The following is a 5,863-nucleotide window of genomic DNA, read 5'->3' as shown; positions in this document are numbered from 1 at the left end:
TGCAGGAAAGCAGGCAACACCACAGGCAGTGAAGAAGGAAGGAAGAGTGAAAGGGAGGGAGGAAGAGAGAAAGGGAGGCAGGCTGGCAGTGAAAAAGTGAGTGAGGAAGGGAGGAACTCAGGCTGCAAATAAGGAAGGCTGGGTGGAAGGGGGGAAGGAAGAGAGGGAGGGAGGAAAAGCAGGGTGCAAGGCAGAAAGTAATTGATGCAGGTAGGAAGGGAGGGAGGGAGGGAAGGAGGCAGATAATGCAGGCAGCAAAGAAGGAAGGAGAGCAGGGAGAAAGGGGGTAAGGAGGACAGAGAAAGGAGAAGGGAGGCAGGCAGGCAGGCAGCAGGGAGGGAGGCAGGTGGGCGGGCAAGAAAAGATGGTGGAAGGAAGCCATGGAAAGAGGTAGAAAAGCAAGGTGAGAGGGACAGAGGAAGACAGGAAAGAAGGAAAGCAAGAAAGAAGAGAGGAATAAAGGAACAAAAGAAGGCAAATAGGTTATAAGGGGGAGGGCACCATCTCCCTGCCCAGTTACTGGCTAAATCACATCTTTGGTCTCATCCAGGCAGGCAGGCAGGCAGGCAGGCAGGCAGGCAGGCAGGCAGGCAGGCAGGAAGGAAGGAAGGAAGGAAGGAAGGAAAGCAGAGTGGGAGGCAGGCAGGAAGGAATTGAGGCAGACCATTCCAGGCAAACTCTGATTCCCCAGCCCAGTAGCACAGCTGCCCAGCAGAGTCCCTTTCTTTTTCCTGCCCAGCCCTTCCTGCCTGCCTGTGTGACATCCCTCCTGCTTGGAGAGAGTCGCTCAGTTCCTCTGTCAAACGCTACCCACATTGATGGTGCAAAGATATTAACCACTAAAAGTAATAAAGAATAATGAAAACAAAAGGAGCCCAGGGCTGTGGCAGGGACCGCACCTTACGGATGAGTCATTTTTACTATTCTCGTTGTGTAGCAACCATAATGCCTAGTATTTCACAAATGGCATGGTGTAGCGGTTCGAGTACGAGACTAGAATCTGGAAGACCCAGGTTCGAATCCCCCTTCTGTCATGGAAGCTCGCTGGGCGACCTTGGGCTTGTCACTCGCAGCCAAAGCTACCTCCCAGGGTTGTTGTGAGGATGAAACGGAGGAAGGGAGAATGATGCAGACAGCTTCGGTCCCCACTGGGGAGAAGGGCGCGACTCTAAAGGAAGTAAATAAGCAAATGTTTCCAATGCACAAAGCTTTTGGCATGTCATCTCCGCAGCCCTTAAAACGATGCTGTAAGGTGGGCTAGCCCTAACCCGCATAGTCCAAGCTAGCTCAGTCTCATCAGATCTAGGAAGCTAAGCAGGGTCGGCCCAGGTTAGCACTTGGATGGGAGACCAGCAAGGAATACCAGGGTAGTTACGCAGAGGCAGGCAATGGCAAATCACCTCTGGATGTCTCATGATTGAAAACTCCATGGAGCCACCATAAGTCGGCTGCGACTTGATGGCAAAAAAAGAAAAAAGAGGTGGGCCAACATGATCATCCTCCTCGTTCTGCACATGAGGAGACCAAGACCATCATCATTAACTTCAAGCCGCCAAGCTTGTTTGTAGGACGAGAGAGGTTGTAAGTGGGAACTGGGATAGGAAGCGTGGCTGTAAGGTTGGCCTTTCTGACAGATAGAGACTCATCAAACTTGCAATTATAACAATGATTACGAAGTTGGAGTCCGGTGGCACCTTTAAGACCCACAAGTATAATTCTGGGTATAAGCTTTTGTGTGCGTGCACACACATGTATCTGAAGAAGCGTGCATGCACACAAAAGCTTATATCCAGGATTAAACTTGTGGGTCTTAAAGGTGCCACCGGACTCAAACTTTGTTCTATTGCTTCAGACCAAGGCTGCCCAGCCAATGTTCCCTCTAAGCTGTGGAGTCTTGTGAGCAAAAATTCTATTTTGTGAGCTACTGGCATTAAAGTTGTGAGCGAGCCATTTGGCTGCTGCATAAATTAGTTCGCTCTGGAGCCCTCCTTCCTGAGCGAAGACAAAACTGTGTGAGCCAGAGGCTAAAAAACTGTGAGCTAGCTCACACTCACTCAGCTTAGAGGGAACACTGCTACCCCTCCCCCCTGAATCTATAACAATTATTATGCAGGATCTTGGAGTGTCCGAAATTTTGAGTGCTAGCTTTCAGTTTTGTGCGAAATTTCTAGCACTGAGTACAGCACAGGAAAACGTGGGACCGAACTATGTGTTGAGCTGTAAAGAATGTCTCCCTTTCGTCCAAGAGAGGATGCATAAAATAAAAATGGATCTCTGACCTTCCCTTTTTCCAAATTGCCTGAATTCCTTTTCTTTCCGTCTCCCTTCCTCCATCCATCTTGGAACTTTAAAAACAGCCATTATGAGCTACACTGAACAGTTTAGACTGAGAAGCAGCACATAAATATTTTAATTTTTTTAAAAAATTCAAATTAAAAAAACAATTATTAGAATGATAGTAAAGACATCGGTAGATCCTAATCAGGGCTACAAAGCAGTGTTCCCTCTAAGCTGAGTTATTGTGAGCCAGTTTGGGCTTACTTCAAACTTCAGCGTGCCCAGGCGTAAATTCGCAATCAGTGGCGCTATGAATCAACGGTCTATTTACAAGCCCCACTGGATCCGACCAGCCAGATGTGTTTGAGAAGCTATGCAGTACAGCTTGAAAGTAGTAGCTCACTCTTCATGTCCCCCCCCCATACCTGGCAATCAGCGGTAGACTGCCTCTGAACATGGAGGTTTTGTTGATCATGAATAGTCACCGTAAATAACTCTCCATGAATGTCTGAGTCTTTTCTTTTCTTTTCTTTTTAAGCCAGCGGTTGTCAGCCATATCTCGTGGCCGTTATGATTCTAGTCTTGTTAGGATATGTCTAGGGCAGTGTTCCCTCTAAGCTGAGTTAGTGTGAGCTGGCTCACAGTTTTTTAGCCTCCGGCTCACACATTTTTCTCTTAGCTCAGGAAGGAGGGCTCCAGAGCAAACTAATTTATGCAGTGGCCAAATCACCTGCTCACAACTTGAATGTCAGTGGCTCACAAAGTAGAATTTCTGCTCAGAGGACTCCACAGCTTAGAGGGAACATTGGTCTAGGGCTGCGGTCACATGCACTACATCACCCACTTTCCATCCACTCTCAATGCCAACTGGATTTTGCCAGCTCCCACCGTAAAATCCAGTTGGAAAGTGCACTGGAAGTGGATGGAAAGCGGATTATTCCGTGTGTGTGACCGCAGCCGACGTCTATTTAAAAGTGCCTTTTCCTTCTAACGACCACCAGTTGACGTCTTCATTCGCTTGCAAGCGGTCCGTCTTTTCCTCCGGCACCTCAAGAGAGAATTTCTGCGTTCGGCAACTTCTATAAGCACTGAGAAAGGTTCAGTTCGTTAGTGCATTTCCAGGTGATTCACGGCCTACGAAATCTCTTTATCTGCCTTCAAGCATCTACACACACACACACACACACACGCAGACGACATCACAACCCCCCCAGGTCACACCCTGTTGCGAGACCTGGCCCACCCCTATGCAGAGAGAACCCCCACTTACCCAAAAGCTGGTCTCTTTGCGAGGAAAATGCAAGCAAAGGAAAGGAGCAAAGGGTTTTATACACTTGGGGGGGGGGAGGCAGAATTTGGAGGCAAGGGGGGTGGGTCAGGAGGATCAGTGCTCTGTTAGCCTTACAGCTCACGGAACGGTGTTTGGTTTCACTTTGCCCAGGCAGAGAGACACCGCCCATATCCCATCCGCCACTCCCCCCTCGGCCAGTGCTCATGATGCTCTGTTTCCCTGCCTGTTGACAGCAGAAAGTTCCACACGCAGGCCCTGCCCCTGTGCTCACAAACACACTTTTCTTCGCAAAGGAATCTGACCGGAAAAAAAGAAGGCCTTATGCGAGCTGGCTGGAAAAAAAACACACACACAAGGGCTGATTTTGTGCGTCCTCCACCCGCCGGGCCGATGAGTCCACGCCAGCTCGGTGGAAGGGGATTTCGCTGGGTGACGTGTGCAGTTCTGGTTTCTGTCAAAACACGGCCGGGCCACTCATTTGGGAATATATATATTTTGCTCAGCCGCATCAACAGGATGTGGCCGAGCTGACACACCACACAGCGAGACAACACGGGCATTTAGAAAGGGCCGTGTTTTCCGAACTTCAGGGACAACTCCGGGCAGGCTGCTGGATTAAAACTGGGGGCACGGTGAAAACGTAGAGCCTACTTTTTAGTATATAAGTCTCAGCCATGCACATCGTGAAGGAGAGGTTTGCCAGACTCCAGACGGTGCCTGGAAACTCTCCAGACCACAAAGATCAGTCCCCCTGAACAAAATGGCAGCTTTGGAGGGTGGGCTCTGTGGCATTGTACCCCACTGAGGTCCCACCCCTCCCCAAACCCCGCTCCTCCCCAAAGCTCCACCCTCAAATCTCCAGGGATTTCCCAAGCCAGAGTCGGCAACGCTAATGGGAGGGATCCACTTCCATCCTATCCGGGAAGGACACAGACTCACACTGTGACACCGGACAACCTCCTACGACAGCAGGAAACCTGGGCTGTCACGTTCATTGTTATCCCGCTATTCCTCCCAGAAGCTCAGGACAGCGTAGATGGCTCTTCTCTTCTGTTTTGTCCTTACAAAAGCCCTGTGAAGCAGGTTGAGCGGCAAGAGAGTGACCGGCTCATCCCCTAGCTCCAGGGGTCATTTTGTAGAAAAAGAGGTGCAGGAGCTCATTAGCATAACTCATTAGCATAACTTATTTGCATATGCCACACCCCCTGACATCACCAGAAGTATGTCAGAAGGCAACACTCACCACTCAGGCTCCACTGGACTTTTTTGGATGGTAGCTATTTGGAACGTGCAGATCTGTCCTCGCAGAGGAGGGAGAGCTTGTACCTGAATAAAGCTTGGTCTTAAAGGTGCCACTGGACTGTTTTGGACCGGGGGGCCGGGAGGGGGGCCTCTGCAACTTACCTGGCTGCTTCTTGCTCTGACTGAGGGCTGCTGGGAGCAGGGGGTGGGGTTTGTTGCGTGTGCCTGCCCCCTGGGCTCTTTACTGCCGGAGCTCCGCTCCTGTGCGCTCCTACAGGAAATGGCCCCTGCCTAGCTCACCCCGTGACATCTATCTAGGGTTGCCAACTCTGGGTCTGAAAACTCCTGAAGGCTTGGGGGTGGAGCTAGGAGTGGGCAGGGTTTCGGGGAGGGATCTCAGCACAGTTTACCGCCATCGACTCCAGGGAATGGATCTTTTTTGGTCTGGAGATCAGTCATGATTCCAGGGTTCTACCGCAACTGGGCGGAAGGGAGCAGAGCGCAACCATCGGCACTGGCAGGACTTACAGGGGCCAGAGTACAGTTGCCCACAGACCCCCAAAAAGAGATTATTTCCCTTGCCAATTATTCTCCACCACCATTTCCGCAGTGGGCGAGTCTGCATCTGGCATTCGCTCCACGTTTTCTCAACACTGAGGAAAAGGCATGGCTCGAAACCACATTCAGATACCCTGGGGCAATGCCATACTGACTGCGAAGTCACCCCTGAACGGCCATAAATCCATGCATAAAACCTGATGATAGGCAGAACATCATTGGAATATACGGCTGCCTGAGTCGTTTTGTAAATAATCTTGCTCTCACTTTTGTGAACTCTGTTCCAATGTTTTATTAATATGTTCTGATGTTTTAGGACGATGTTAAATGATTGTTTTATATTATGTTTATGATTATTTTGTGTTTCTGTGTGGGCTGCCCCGAGCCCGTTTCAACGGGGAGGGCGGGAGAAAGGAAGGGAGGGAGGGAGAGAAAGAGAGAGAGAGAGAGAGAGAGAGAGAGAGAGAGGGGGGGAGAGAGAGAAAACAAACAAGA

The 5,863-nt window shown here is 50.1% G+C and overlaps 1 protein-coding gene across 1 annotated transcript in view; it reads right to left on the bottom strand.

The window, feature by feature from the left end:
- Nucleotides 1–3,657, bottom strand: part of S100A13 (S100 calcium binding protein A13) — a 12,400-nt gene extending 8,743 nt beyond the window's left edge. Inside the window, exon 1 of the mRNA XM_015411740.1 lies at nucleotides 3,548–3,657. The gene's annotated coding sequence lies outside the window, so the exon portion shown is untranslated. The remainder of the gene's footprint in view (nucleotides 1–3,547) is intronic.
- Nucleotides 3,658–5,863: the final 2,206 nt, after the last annotated feature.

This window comes from Gekko japonicus, unplaced genomic scaffold (genome assembly GCF_001447785.1).
Source record: "Gekko japonicus isolate JY-2015 unplaced genomic scaffold, Gekko_japonicus_V1.1 scaffold175, whole genome shotgun sequence".
NCBI classification, from domain to species: domain Eukaryota; kingdom Metazoa; phylum Chordata; class Lepidosauria; order Squamata; family Gekkonidae; genus Gekko; species Gekko japonicus.
This window is presented reverse-complemented; position numbering and strand designations above follow the sequence as displayed.